The sequence below is a fragment of the Bos javanicus genome, chromosome 5 (assembly GCF_032452875.1).
Source record: "Bos javanicus breed banteng chromosome 5, ARS-OSU_banteng_1.0, whole genome shotgun sequence".
Taxonomy (NCBI): Eukaryota; Metazoa; Chordata; class Mammalia; order Artiodactyla; family Bovidae; genus Bos; species Bos javanicus.
Genome location: NC_083872.1, coordinates 8,634,321 through 8,649,863, shown reverse-complemented (window position 1 = coordinate 8,649,863; position 15,543 = coordinate 8,634,321). Strand labels below are relative to the sequence as shown.

At 38.0% G+C, this 15,543-nt stretch overlaps 1 long non-coding RNA gene across 1 annotated transcript in view; it reads right to left on the bottom strand.

The window, feature by feature from the left end:
- The window catches only part of LOC133247152 (uncharacterized), a 306,379-nt gene extending 295,743 nt beyond the window's left edge, over nt 1–10,636 (bottom strand). Inside the window, exons 1-2 of the long non-coding RNA XR_009736279.1 lie at nt 6,701–10,636; nt 2,449–2,623 (exon numbers count right to left, since the gene is read on the bottom strand). This is a non-coding gene — a long non-coding RNA (uncharacterized LOC133247152). The remainder of the gene's footprint in view (nt 1–2,448; nt 2,624–6,700) is intronic.
- Between the last annotated feature and the right edge of the window lie 4,907 nt (nt 10,637–15,543).

The following is a 15,543-nucleotide window of genomic DNA, read 5'->3' as shown; positions in this document are numbered from 1 at the left end:
AGGTTATTCTTGAGGACTCACTGCATTCAAGGTATAAAGTATGGCTGATGGAACTGTTTTGACTTGAAAAATGAGATACTGAATTGGGGCGGGGGGGTGGAAGTGTCCTAAGAACTGACTTTTACTTTCTGAAAGAAGTATGTGTTCTCTTTTGTACTAGACCCTAAATTCAGAAGCAATGAATGAAAGCCGTCCAATGGCAACTGTCAGTTTAATACTAAGAAAGAACTTAACAAGTTAGAAATATCTAAAAATCAAATAGATGATAGTGTGCCAATCTCTGTTTAATCAGAGAAAGAATGGGCTCTTTTTTTATTTTTCACACTTTAGTGATCTGCATTCATACGCTGAGTGGAAGTTTGGGTTAAATTATATCTAGGCTCATTCTATCCATGGTAACATATGCCAGAGAAGAGAATGGAAAACTAGGGGTTTCAATATCTGGTCCTGGTTGTGATATTTATTAGCTGATTGAATTAGGCCAGGTCCTTCAAGTCTTAAATTCCTTCATCTTTCTATTAAAGAAGCCATTTCCCTAAAAATAAATTAATGGTATTATATTCATACCTGAGAGAAAGAAAAGAATTCAACTGTTAAGAAAAAAAAAAAAACCAAGGAAAAGGATACTCATTTGGATATATCTTCATAATGAATTTTTACTAGAATACTTTTAATTATAACTGAGCTATTCACAGATGTACTAGCATTCTATATATGTGACAAGCAATGGTATTAATACAAAATTATTTCAAGCAATTCATAATTGGATTATCTAAAGAGATTCATTTCTGTACCTCCACATTTTTAAATTCCAGAAGGGCTTCTCATTTTAATAAAATGTCAAGTAAATTTATTTCATTTTTATACACACATCCATGTATATCTTAATTGGATTTATGCCTCAGGGTTCTCATCAAAGATCAATTAAAAACATTAATCATCTGATCTGAACTACCATCTAAGGAACATGAAATTAGCCTTTTCTTAGGTTCTTCATTTACTATTTTTTAGAACTACCTCTATTTCTATGGATTTATTCCGTTAAACTTCTGTGTTATCTCTGCAAAGAACTCAAACCACTTCAATAAGGCAATTTTATATTAAAATCATAACTGTTATTTACAATAGCTATCATGATTTCTGCTCTTTTGTTCAGTGGAGAGATGTGTTCTTTTAAGAATATCAGTGATTTCTCTAATCCCAGGCCATTGTCTAAGACTTGAGGGTGTTCATTCCAGAAATAAACAGGATTTGTCACAGTTCATTTCTCTGTTGCATCTTTAGGGAAATAGCACTTTAGTGCTAGAAAAGATAAAGCTGAGTGGAAAAAAAATTTTCAAATGTTAGTAGGCCCAAAGTCATCTAACCTAGGAAGAAGGTCTGAAGGGAAATAAATCTCCCCGACCCTCTCCGTCACTGAGCTCAGATCTCCTGTGACCCTGGTTAGTGTATAGGTAAGGGGGGTTTCTGTGCACCTTGAGTGGAATATTTTGCACTGAAATTATATTCAATTTCACTCAACCTTAATCATCTAGAGGTATCAAGAGAATACTTTTAGAGTCAGACTGAGGGGAATGGACAACTCCCAGACAAAAGTGATATTTGAGGCAATTATTTGTTAACTACTTTGACCACCTCTTCTCTTATAATATATAATCTTTGACATGTCAACTACAAATTGGCACTTGCCTTCTACCTGTACAAGGATTAAATCATGTGTTGCTGCGGCTGCTGATTTTTAACACCCCCTGAAAAGAGTTTGGGGTGGAGAGCAGAAAAGAGGCACTCTGCTGGGGCAGGGGTGAGGGAGACTGGCAGGACAGGCTTTCAGAGAGGTATTTTCAAGAGCCAATTTTATGAGCCCAAATTCTTATACTGCCTCATATTTATAAAAGCACTAAAATTCTTCATGGTGATGGCTGTTCCTCGTGACTAGCAGAAACCTTCTGGAAAAATTGTACTGGATTGCATGTATTATCCCTTCACCAAAATCAGAAATATACTACCTTCCCCCCTGCCTCTTTGGAGCAGTTTCACAGAGCTAGCTGAGCCACTGTCTCCCAAGCTGCAATCCTCATTTTGCCCCAAACAAAACTTAGCTTGCTGCTCTCCTGTTGCACATTTTGGTCGACAGATATATGCAAAACATATTTTCACATGTTTGATAACCAAGATTTAGAACTCTGTATTATTAATCAGAAGACAATATGACTAGTTTATATTTGTGTATTGTTTGTTCATGTGACTTTATATACACCATCTTGATTTGTATCTGATGAAATGTTTTTAGTTACACAACAGAGTCCCAATAGCCTGATTTTTCTGAGCTCAAGAAAGTGTGCTACATAGTTATGAAGCAAAGTAGTGAAAGCCAAGCAATTTACAGAATGACAAAACAAGGACAGTAACAGTAATGTCATTAGAGACCAATATATAATGTTTACTTACCATACACAAAGCACTGGCTGTAAATCCCCATTCCAGATCTGGATCAAGATGTAGCAATGAGATTTTGAACCACATATTGCAGCATACACAATTATTAAAGGTAGTAGGACCAGCTGGTTTTGAATTTAATAAATCATCTAATATTTAACGGGAGTTTTTCTACAAGCGAAGCCACCTCGGAATTAGAAAGCAAAAATAAGTGATAAACAATATTCTAAATAGCATGTAATTTAATATTTTATGCTTTTCCTTTTCTTATAAAAGGAGGACCACAAAACTAAGCCTTTTATAAAAGGACTGCCCTTTACTTCCCCACTTTCAGAATTAGAGCATCATTTCTTATTGGATGTTCAGTATAATGCAAGTTACACTGGAAAGAATGAATATTGATTGCATCCCCAAATTTCATTTTCTCCTTTTTTTTTTTTGCCAAGAGTAGCCCTCTTAACATTTAAGGACTTCCCCTCTTTGCATTTGTGTCCTGCGTTTTATTGGGATTGACAGAACAATTCATGAGTATTTGACCAAATCTATATTGCTGAGAATTACAATATATTATAAGAGATCCTGAAAAAGTTTCTTTCTTCTTTGGTTGTATGGTGTACTATTCTGAGGTCAAGAGCAGATACTCAAAGAGGATGAAGCAGAAGTGAAAGTCTTAATGGAACCACACCCTCTCTTTGGCCTTTTTTTTGGATATAATTTAAGTCTCTCTCTCTCTCTCTCTCTTTTTTTTTATTAAGTGAAGTGACTTGAATTTTGTATTGGCTGAAAATATATCAGACTAAGTGATATTGTGAAGAATCCAATTTAGAGAGTGTTGGTGGATTCCTCTGGCAGCTGCAACTTTTATTAATTGTGATATTAATTTGCCTCTATAATATAATATGATGTGAGAATTATGTTGGCACCTCAGCATAAATTTTAAATTCCTCTGTTCCATACTGTAAGTTCCAAAAAGGTAAAAAATATTTCTCTTTGGTGTACTGCCAATGATGCTAAACTAATACAGTTTGGGGCACAGACTAGATGTTGACTGAATCTTCACAAAAAGAACGGAATAAGGAAGAGAGGGAGGAGGAAGGGGAAAAAGTAGGCCCACCACTTTTCCTAGTTCAGAGCTAGAGAATAACTACAGAAAGCTAGATTATTGTGAATGCTTTAAAATCAGGATAAAAACTATACAAAAGCACAAAGAATACCCATCATGATTTTCTTAAATATTACTTTGGAATATATTCTCTTTGAATAAAAACAAAAAGCTCATAAAATTTTAAAACAAAATAAAAGTCAAATAAAATTTTAAAATTTTTTAACAAAATAAAAGTCAAATAAAAGTCAAAATTAAAATATTATAGATAGTCAACCTGGATGCTTAAAATATATACAAATTTATGCTTCTTGTTTTTCTAAAGTGAGATATAATACATATGAATTACAAAAGCTGCATTCTACATTAAAAACTGTACTTGACTTGGGATAATGGGATTATCAGCTACTTCAGATTTCAAAATTCTCAGAGTAAATAGGACTATATTCTTAAAATCCAGTTTCAAACCTTCAAAGTACATTATTTTAATTTACCTTCTTTCTTTTACAAGAAAAGGATACTCAACTATGTCATCACTTCTCTACTTGTGATTCTTGAAATGATATTCATCTAAATAACATAGGACACATATTGCTTTAACTCGATCTACAATAACTTCCTGCAAAGAAGGCTTATAACTCCTAATGACCTGATTATGAACTGTATAAACATATATTCAAACTTTATTTTCTCCAGTAAGATGAGAAACCCTTGGGGATGTTTGAACATTTACTAAGATTCAAGTTTTGAGACATTCTTATCAAAATAGGGTTAATTTAACACACCAAGATTCTCTTCTGTACACAGTTCCTTTAGAACACTACTTGAAACACAAATGTCATTTACTTTTAAAATATCTGAAGGTTTCTGAAAGTCTAGGAAGATATCAGTATATAAAAACAGCACTGATCATATGCTGTGTATATCAGTGCTATCCAACAGAACTTTTTCCAGTGATGGAAATGTTTTGCATTTTCTAGTACTCTAGGCACTAGTCAGACAGAGAGCTAGGACATAGAATGTGGCTAGTGTGGCTGAGTAGTTGAATTTTATTTAATTAATTTATATTAAAGTAGTCACATGACTAAGTGATGGCTGCAGTGGGAAGCACATGTAGTTAATGAGAGTCTCAGTCTTTGGAGCCAAACACTGTTTTCTCTCTCCCTCTTATCTTTGTTCTACATTAACGTCCCCTTCTTTTCTCTTTGTTCCCTTTCTATTCTTCACTCTAAATATTGTACAGCACAACTTTATATGTGTTATCTGTTGAGTCAGGAAAAAGAGTAAACCTAAAATAAATCTAAGTCATAGGTTTTCTTTTTCTGAGCATTTAAAATTGAGTTGGGGAGTTGTGTATATGTGTGCAAACATCATATATATTTACATACATACACATAGGCATGTAAAATATATATATATATATATATATATATATATATATATATATATATATATATCTCCTGATTACATCAAATAATTTTGTACATAATGTCAGAGGAATAGAAGATTACTGTAATCATACTGTAATCTTGATATGGCTGAAGCAGGGAGTTGTTCAAATGCCTCTTTAAGAATAAATTTAGAAAAGTATTCAAGGTTTAGATCACAGTAAACCTCAAAATAAATTCCATTTTTACTCACTGGACAATAGAAAAATACTTAAGAGTTTGAAACTAGATTATAACATGTTTTATCTTTATAAGATTATTCTGGGACCATTGATCTGTCTTCTAATAAGATAGTGTACTTCAACTGTCTCTACATTATGTTACAATTATCTTTGTATATATCAATTTTATCAACTAGAATCCAAAAAGTATTAAGAGAAGAAATGATTCTTATTTTTTCTAGTCATGATGTCAGACTCATAGTAAGTACTCACAAGCTATTATAAATTATTTATTGGATTCAGGTACATTCAAAACTACAAATACTTATGTAAATCTCAAATAGTTTCAAAAACTGTTTAGCCTAAAATTCCAGTTTTTTTCCTTTGCTCCTTTTTTATAGTAATAGCTAGAATGTACTTCTCATTTTTGTAATTAAGTATTTCATCTTTTATTCAGTATCTGCAAAGTGAATTTTAATTTGGGGTACAAATAGAGAAATCAGAGTCTAAATTTGCTGATCATAGAGGATGGTCTTCCTTTTAACACCGTCCGTTCATTCCTGGTTCAAATTACAGATACAGGAAAATCGGTTCTCTTCTCAGATATTAGGGACTTGAAGATTCCTTTTGGTCAAAAAGATACAATTGAAATACACAAGCCAGATTAAAGAAAGCCAAGGAGGTCATCACTATCCCTTCTGCCAACAGTAGACAAGTGAATATAGCTGAGCAGAGGTATTTGACATTTCAATTCTACCTTGACTATCTGAAACACAGCATTCACATGAACAATGTGCTCTCTTCAGTAATGGCTCTTCATCTCTTAGTTTTTATGCAGATTTCTATGCTAGCTAAAATGGTACCATCTTTTTTGTTTCCCTCGTAAATCCAGACTTATGTGAGCCTCAGCTCCTAAACAAAGACCAGTAACATCTCAGGCCTGTCAACAGTCAGACAGCCAAAGTAGGTCCATATAACAACACAAGGGAAACACCTTGATTAGTGTAGAACAGCAGGGAAATGGATCCTCAAAGAATTCAAATCAGAGATGTCAAGCAAGTAGATTAGAAAATATAATAATATTAAGCAGGGGTTTCCATGACTAAACAGAGATAAGTATCTCTCAACAGTAGGTGATGCAATGCACAAAACATGCAAAATAAAATTGCTCCCAAAGTATATTTCTTATACCCTGATGATAATGTTTTGGAATTTCTCAAGATCACTTTTAAAGAATGCAGAAAATGTATAAAGAATAATTCATGATACTTGCCTTAAGGGAAATCACAGTCCAAAAACTGAGTCAGATATGCAAACCTTAATCATTCATGTGATAATTCAGGTTTTGTAACAGTTACATACAGGATTTACTGAAGGCTGTAGAGGGAGTTGATTACCTAAATGCTTCTAGGCAGGAAAGACAGTAGGGAGGGCTTCGGAGAAAAAGGAGGTGTTAGTTGTTTGATGGATGAATAATGACTTTTCAAGTGATAAGGGGAAAAGTATTTTAGACAGTAAAAGCAAACTGCACAAAGGCATAAGGGTATATATACCTCAAGAAGCATCTGCTGAATTCCAAGTAGGTTCATGTACTAAGCTGTAAAGTGAGGCAACAGAGGAGAGAACATGAACTTCGATGTAAGACAAGCTCACAGCACTGACCCACCACTCAGTAGCTGGTTATTTCAGATCATATTAAAGAACTTATCTGAGTTTTATTTGTTAGAAGAAAGGAATAGTAATTTCTGTGTGATCTTCTGGGGAAGACGAAACAAAAGAGCCGTCCAAACTGCTTTCACAGGAGGTAAATAAGATGTTCCATCTAGCACAGTTGTTACTACCATCTTCAGCACTGTACTCACCTTCAGACTGGGGAAGTAGGCTCTTGGAAGGCCAGTGTTCTACATTGACTATATATGCAGGACACATTTAAAGACTTATAAGAGAGAAAAACAAACACGCAATTGTTTTAGGAAAATCACTCTGACAGCATCCCAGAAAATGGGAAGGACTAAGTCTGGAATCAGGAGAAACAGTGGGGACACAGAGGCAGTAACCCTGTAAACATGAGCACAAAACTGAGGCGCTAAGTACAGAACTGACAGGCTAGGTGTTGAGATGAGGGGAGGAGGTGTTACCATGCTTATTTTTTCCCTTCTCTCTTCCCCCTTGCAAAGCTTTAGTGGTTTATGAAAGGCTTCTGACACAAAATCACCATTGAAGTTGCTGTGGTTACAGTGAGAAGGAAGAAAACATGGTGGATCTTTTCTTCCTATCCCATTCTGAAAACAGTAATTTTATCACACTATATTTCAGAATGTTGTGTTATAGTTAATCTTCTGCCAGGAAAGTTTTCTGTTCTGGCTTTCCAAGAAAATATAAGGAATAACAGGAAGCCTGTCACTCAAACTTTACCTCTTGCACTCATCCAAGATATTGAAGTCAGTACATAATGTGTGATAAAGAGCTTCAAGTGATGCAACAGTGAAGAAGAAACAGTCGACAATACATGAACATGTTTGTCGGGCACCGCCATTGTCACTCAGAGCAATATAACTATAAAAATTCTGTCATAACCAGCACTATTTCCTTATCAAAAATGTTTAATTTTCAGAAAGCAGCAATATAACACAGACTTTTAAGGAAGATCACACATTTCTTCCTCTAAGCCTGCTTTAAGTTTTAGTTGATTATACTTTGTTTAAATTCACAGCATTTCTTAGTTACTATATTTGACTCATACTGTTCATATGGTTCCTGGGGTTCTGAAGGCAAGAATACTGAAGTGGTTTGCCATTCCCTTCTCCAGTGGACCACATTTTGTCAGAACTCTCCACCGTGACCTGTCCGTCTTGGGTGGCCTTACACAGCGTGGCTCATAGTTTCATTGAGTTAGACAAGGCTGTGGCCCACGTGATCAGACTGGTTAGTTTTCTGTGATTGTGGTTGTCAGTCTGTTTGCCCTTTGATGGAGAAGGGTAAGAGGTTTATGGAAGCTCCCTGATGGGAGAGATTGAATGAGGGGAAACTGGGTCTTGTTCTGATGGGTGGGGCCATGCTCAGTAAATCTTTAACCCAATTTTCTCTTCAAGGGTGGAGCTGTGTTCCCTCCATGTTATTTACCTGGGCCAAACTATGGTGGAGGTAATGAAGATAATGGTGACCTCCTTCAATAGGTCCCATGCAAGTACTGCTACACTCAGTGCCCCAACCCTGCAGCAGCTCACCGCCGACCCACACCTCTGCTGGAGACTCCTGAACACTCCTGGGCAAGTCTGGGTCAGTCTCTTATGGCATCACTGCTCCTTTCTCCTAGGCCCTGGTGCACACAAGGTTCTGTTTGTGCCCTCCAAGAGTCTATTGCCCAGTCCTGTGTAAGTTCAGGCAGCTCTATGGTGGGGTTAATGGCGACCTCCTCCAAGAGGGCTTATGCCATACCCAAGTCATGGCACCCAGAGCCCCAGCCCCTGTGGCAGTCCACTGCTGACCTGTACCTCCTCAGGAGACACCCAAACACAGTTCTGTCTCAGTCTCTGGGGTCCCTGGGGCTTGGTGCACACAAGGTTTGTCTGAGCACACTGAGCATCTCTGGTGGGAATGGGGTGTGATTCTAAACGTGAATTTGCCCCTCCTACAGTCTTGTTCGGGCTTCTCCTTTGCCCTTGGACGTGGGGTATCTCTTCACAGCCACTCCAGCACCAGGCAGCCCCGCATGAACTCCCCAGGTCGGTAGGTGCCCAATATACTATGGGAGATCAGTGGAGAAATAACCTCAAAAAGAATAAAGACACAGAACCAAAGCAAAAACAACACCCAGTTGTGGATGTGACTGGTGATAGAAACAAAGTCTGATGCCTTAAAGAGCAATATTGCATAGGAACCTGGAATGTTAGGTCCATTCAGTTCAGCTCAGTCGCACAGTCATGTCTGAGTCTCTATGACCCCACGGACCACAGCATGCAGGGCCTCCCTGCCCATCACCATCTCCCGGAGTTTACCCAAACTCATCTCCATTGACTTGGTTATGCCATCCAACCATCTCATCCTCTGTCATCCCCTTCTGCTCTTGCCTTCAATCTTTCCCAGCATCAGAGTTTTTTCAAATGAGTCAGCTCTTCACATCAAGTGGCCAAAGTATTGGAGTTTCAGCTTCAACATCAGTCCTTCCAGTGAACACTCAGGACTGATCTCCTTTAGGATGGACTGGTTGGATCTCCTTGCAGTCCAAGGGACTCTCAAGAGTCTTCCAACACTGCGGTTCAAAAGCATCAATTCTTCAGCGCTCAGCTTTCTTTATAGTTCAACTCTCACATCCATACATGACCACTGGAAAAACCATAGCCTTGACGAGACAACAGGAGATGACAAGAGTGACTGTTGACATTTAAGGAATCAGTGAACTAAAATGGACTAGAATGGGTGGGTTTAACTCAGATGACCATTTTATCTACTAATGTGGGTAAGAATCCCTTAGAAGAAATGGAGTAGCCCACACAGTCAACAGAAGAGTCTGAAATGCAGTACTTGGATGCAATCTCAAAAATGACAGAGTGATCTCTGTTCATTTCCAAGGCAAACCATTCAATGTCACAGTAATCCAAGTCTAAGCTCTGATCAGTACTGCTGAAAAAGCTGAAGTTGAATGGTTCTTTGAAGACCTACAAGACCTTCTAGAACTAACACCCAAGAAAGATGTCCTTTTCATTATAGGGGACTGGAATGCAAAAGTAGAAAGTCAAGAAACAACTAGAGTAAGAGGCAAATTTGGCCTTGGAGTGTGGAATGAAGCAGGGCAAAGGCTAATAGAGTTTTCCCAACAGAACTCACTGGTCATAGCAAACACTCTCTTCCAATAACACAAGAGAAGACTCTACACAAGGACATCACCAGATAGTCAATACCAAAATCAGATTGATTATATTATTTGCAGCCAAAGATGGGGAAGCTCAGATAAAACAAGACCAGTAGCTGACTGTGGCTCAGATTATGAACTCCTTATTGCCAAATTCAGACTTAAATTGAAGACAGTAGGGAAAACCACTAGACCATTCAGGTATGATCTAAATCAAATCCCTTACAATCATACAGTGGAAGTGAGAAATAGATTCAAGGGATTAGATCTGATAGACAGAGTGCCTGAAGAACTATGGACAGAGGTTTGTGACATTGTACAGGAGACAGGGATCAAGACCATCCCCAACAAAAAGAAAGGCAAAAAAAAAAAAAAAAAAGGCTGTCTGAGAAGGACTTACAAATAGCTGTGAAAAAGAAGAGAAGTGAAAAGCAAAGGAGAAAAGGAAAGATATGCCCATTTGAATGAAGAGTTCTGAAGAATAGCAAGGAAAAATAAGAAAGCCTTCCTCAGTGATCAATGCAAAGAAACAGAGGAAGACAATAGAATGGGAAAGACTAGAGAACTCGTCAAGAAAATTGGAGATACTTAGGGAACATTTCATGCAAAGATGGGCTCGATAAAGGACATAAATGGTAGGGACCTAACAGAGCAGAAGACATTAAAAGAGGTGGCAAGAATACACAGAAGAACTGTACAAAAAAGAGCTTCACGACCCAGATAATCATGACGGTGTGATCACTCACCTAGAACCAGACATCCTGGAATACGAAGTCAAGTGGGCCTTAGGAAGCATCACTAGGAACAAAGCTAGTGGAGGTGATGGAATTCCAGTTGAACTATTTCAAATCCTAAAAGATGATGCTGTGAGGAGTGCTTCACTCAATATGCCAGCAAATTTGGAAAACTCAGCAGTGACCACAGGACTGGAAAAGGTCCGTTTTCATCCCAGTCCCAAAGAAAAGCAATGTCAAAGATTGCTCAAGCTACCTCACAATTGCACTCATGTCACATGCTAGTAAATTAATGCTCAAAATTCTCCAAGCCAGGCTTCACCAGTACATGAACTATGAACTTCCAGATGTTCAAGCTGGATTTAGAAAAGACAGAGGAACCAGAGATCAAATTGCCAACATCTGATGGATCATCGAAAAAGCAAGAAAGTTCCAGAAAAACATCTATTTCTGATTTATTGACTATGCCAAAGCCTTTGTGTGGATTACAACAAACTGTGGAAAGTTCTTAAAGGGATGTGAATACTAGACCACCTGACCTGTCCCTTGGGAAATCTGTGTGCAGATCAGAAAGCAACAGTTAGAACTGGACATGGAACAACAGACTGGTTCCAAATCGGGAAAGGAGTATATCAAGGCTGTATATTGTCACTGTGCTTATTTAACTTACATGCAGAGTATATCATGAGAAACGCTGGGCTGGATGAATTAATTGCACAAGCTGCAATCAAGATTGCCGAGAGAAATATCAATAACCTCAGATATGCAGATGATACCCCCCTTATGGCAGAAAGTGAAGAGGAACTAAAAAGCCTCTTGAGGAAAGTGAAAGAGGAGAGTGAAAAAGTTGGCTTAAAGCTCAGCATTCAGAAAACTAAGATCATCGCATCTGGTCCCATAATTCATGGCAAATAGATGGGGAAACAGTGGAAACAGTGACAGATTTTATTTTGGGGGGCTCCAAAATCACTGCAGATGGTAACTGCAGCCATGAAATTAAAAGATGCTTACTCCTTGGAAGGAAAGTTATGACCAACCTAGACAACATATTAAAAAGCAGAGACATTACTTTGCCAACAAAAGTCCACCTAGTCAAAGCTATGGTTTTTCTAGTAGTCTTGTATGGATGTGAGAGCTGGACTATAAAGAAGGCTGAGCACCGAAGAATTGATGTTTTTGAACTGTGGTGTTGGAGAAGACTCTTGAGAGTCCCCTGAACTACAAGGAGATCTAACCAGTCCATCCTAAGGACATCAGTCCTGATTATCGGATATTATTGGAAGGACTGATGTTGAAGTTGAAATTCCAATACTTTGGCCACCTGATGTGAAGAACTAACTCATATAAATAGACCCTGATGTTGGGAAAAATTGAAGGCAGGAGGAGAAGGGGATGACAGAGGGTGAGATGGTTGGATGGCATCACTGACTCAATGGACATGAATCTGAGTAAACTCGGGGAGTTGGTGATAGACAGGGAGGCCTGGCGTGCTGCAGTCCATGGGGTTGAAAAGAGTCAGACACGACTGAGCAGGTGAACTGACTGACTGATATTTCTATTCAATGGGGCACAGTTGCTAGAAGCAGTAAACATTTGCTCCTTGGAAGAAAAGCTATGACAAACCTAGACAGTGTGTTAAAAAGCAGACATCACTTTGCCACCAAAGGTCCTTATAGTCAAAGCTATGGTTTTTCCAGTAGTCATGTTATGGATGTGAGAGTTGGACCAATAAGAACACTGAGAGCTAAAAAATTTATGCTTTCAAACTGTGGTGCTGGAAAAGATTCTTGGGAGTCCCAAGCAAGGAGATCAAACCAGTCAATCCTAAAGGAAATGAACCCTGAATATTCATTGGAAGGACTGCTGCTGAAGTTGACGCTCCAATACTTTGGACACCTGTTGAGAAGAGCCAGTTCATTGGAAAAGATCTGATGCTGGGAAAAGTTGAGGGCAGGAGGAGGAGGGGATGACAGAGGATGAGATGGTTGGATCTCATACTGACTAATGGGCATGAGTTTGAGAAAATTCCAGGAGATAGTGAAGGACAAGGAAGGCTGGCATGCTGTAGTCCATGGGGTTGCAAAGAGTTGGACATGACTGAGTGACTGAAAAATAGCAACAATACATTATCACATAAGACTGACTTTGCCTATTTTATTTTTACTGTCTTTGCTCCCAAAATGCTTATAATCTAATAGCAGGGCAGACTGTTGGAAACTAAGTGCAAATATTGGAGAAAATGTATATATTATATATATATTATATTTTATAAATATAGTATATATTTTATATTTTTTCATTCTCCCTATAGATATTTGAGGTTTGTTTATTCCTCTTTAATTTAAATATTTTGTTACTGTATTATCCAAAACTAATTCAGCATTTTTCTACCACCATCACTGAATTAGGCAATCTTGCTGATGGGAAGTGTAACACACCATAAGAAAATAATTTTGAGATGGTTTAAATTCATACTTGTGAAAATTAATGACTGTGTAAGGAGAAAAACATGCTTCCAGTAAAGAAGCAAACACAGAGATAATTAGAGAGCATTCAATAATATAAAATTAATATTTTATGACTCATATTCATGTTCTTCCATTTGATGATTGTTTCAAAGCTTAGTAAAGGATATGTTACCAATTAGTTACTTTCTAAATTACATTCAACTGAAAAAGAAACTGTCAAACAACTGAAAAAATTGTAGGTGATATAGAATAATTTCATGTAATAAGAGGTATTTCTTATGACATAAGCAAGATTTCTCTTGGTTCCAAAAATCTTATTATACCAAAATGTCATCAGTCTCAAATTTATATTCCCTATGTATGAAAAAAAAATGCTGAGAAAAAATAATTATTTCCAGCTACTCTTTGGACTCTATGAATGAGGTAGGTATGAATATAAGAATTTATTTAAATTTCTTGATTTAAGCAATACATATGAAATTATATAAAGGCAAAGGTAAATATCATCTGACATACACACCCCTTATTTCCACTCCCATAGAACTATGAGACTGTCACTGTTAAATATTCTCATGAATTAAGATTCTCACACCTCCTTTTTTTTTTGACTAGTCAGTGCACATAGACCTGGGGAGAAAAAAATGGCAACCATTTTTCCTGGAGAAAAAAACAGCAACTCATTCTGGTATTCTTGCCTGGGGAAAACCGTGGACAGAGAAGCCTGGCAGGCAACATGGGGCTGTAAAGAGTCAGTTCAGTTTAGTCGTTCAATCGTATCAGACTCTTTGCGACCCCATGAATCGCAGGACACCAGGCCTCCCTGTCCATCACCAACTCCCGGAGTTCACTCAGACTCACATCCAGAGAGTCGGTGATGCCATCCAGCCATCTCATCCTCCGTCGTTCCCTTCTCCTCCTGCCCGCAATCCCTCCCAGCATCACAGTCTTTTCCAATGAATTAACTCTTCGCATGAGGTGGCCAAAGGATTGGAGTTTCAGCCTCAGCATCAGTCCTTCCAGTGAAGGACTGGTCTCCTTTAGAATGGACTGGTTGGATCTCCTTGCAGTCCAAGGGACTCTCAAGAGTCTTCTCCAACATCACAGCTCAAGCATTAATTCTTCAGCGCTCAGCTTTCTTTATAGTCCAACTCTCACATCCATACATGACCACTGGAAAAACCATAGCCTTGACTAGACCTTTTGTTGGCAAAGTAATGTCTCTGCTTTTCAATATGCAGTCTAGGTTGGTCATAACTTTCCTTCCAAGAAGTAAGTGTCTTTTAATTTCATGGCTGAAGTCACTATCTGCAGTGATTTTGGAGCCCCCCAAAATAAAGTCTGACACTGTTTCCACTGTTTCCCCATCTATTTGCCATGAATTATGGGACCAGATGCCATGATCTTCGTTTTCTGAATGTTGAGCCAACTTTTTCACTCTCCTCTTTCACTTTCCTCAAGAGGCTTTTTAGTTCCTTTTCACTTTCTGCCATAAGGGTGGCGTCATCTGCATATCTGAGGTTACTGATATTTCTCCCAGAAATCTTGATTCCATCTTGTGTTTCTTCCAGTCTAGCATTTCATGATGTACTCTGCAAAGAAGTTAAATAAGCAGGGTGACAATATACAGCCTTGATGTACTCCTTTTCCTATTTGGAACCAGTCTGTTGTTCCATGTCCAGTTCTAACTGTGGCTTCCTTACCTGCACACAGATTTCCCAAGGGGCAGGTCAGTTGGTCTGTTATTCCCATCTCTTTCAGAATTTTCCACAGTTTATTGTGATCCACACAGTCAAAGGATTTGGCATAGTCAGTAAAGCAGAAATAGATGTTTTTCTGGAACTTTCTTGCTTTTTCGATGATCCAATGGATGTTGGCAATTTGATCTCTGGTTCCTCTGCCTTTTCTAAAACCAGCTTGAACATCAGGAAGTTCACGGTTCACATATTGCTGAAGCCTGGCTTGGAGAATTTTGAGCATTGCTTTACTAGTGTGTGAGATGAATGCAACTGTGCAGTAGTTTGAGCATTCTTTGGCATGCCTTTCTTTGGGACTGGAATGAAAACTGCCCTTTTCCAGTCCTGTGGCCACTGCTGAGTTTTCCAAATTTGCTGGCATATTGAGTGCAGCACTTTCACAGCATCATCTTTCAGGATTTGAAAGAGCTCAAGTGGAATTCCATCACCTCCACAAGCTTTGTTCATAGTGATGCTTTCTAAGGGCCACTTGACTTCACATTCCAGGATGTCTGGCTCTAGGTGAGTGATCACACCATCGTGATTATCTTTGTCATGAAGATTTTTTTGTACAGTTCTTCTGTGTATTCTTGGACCTCTTCTTAATAT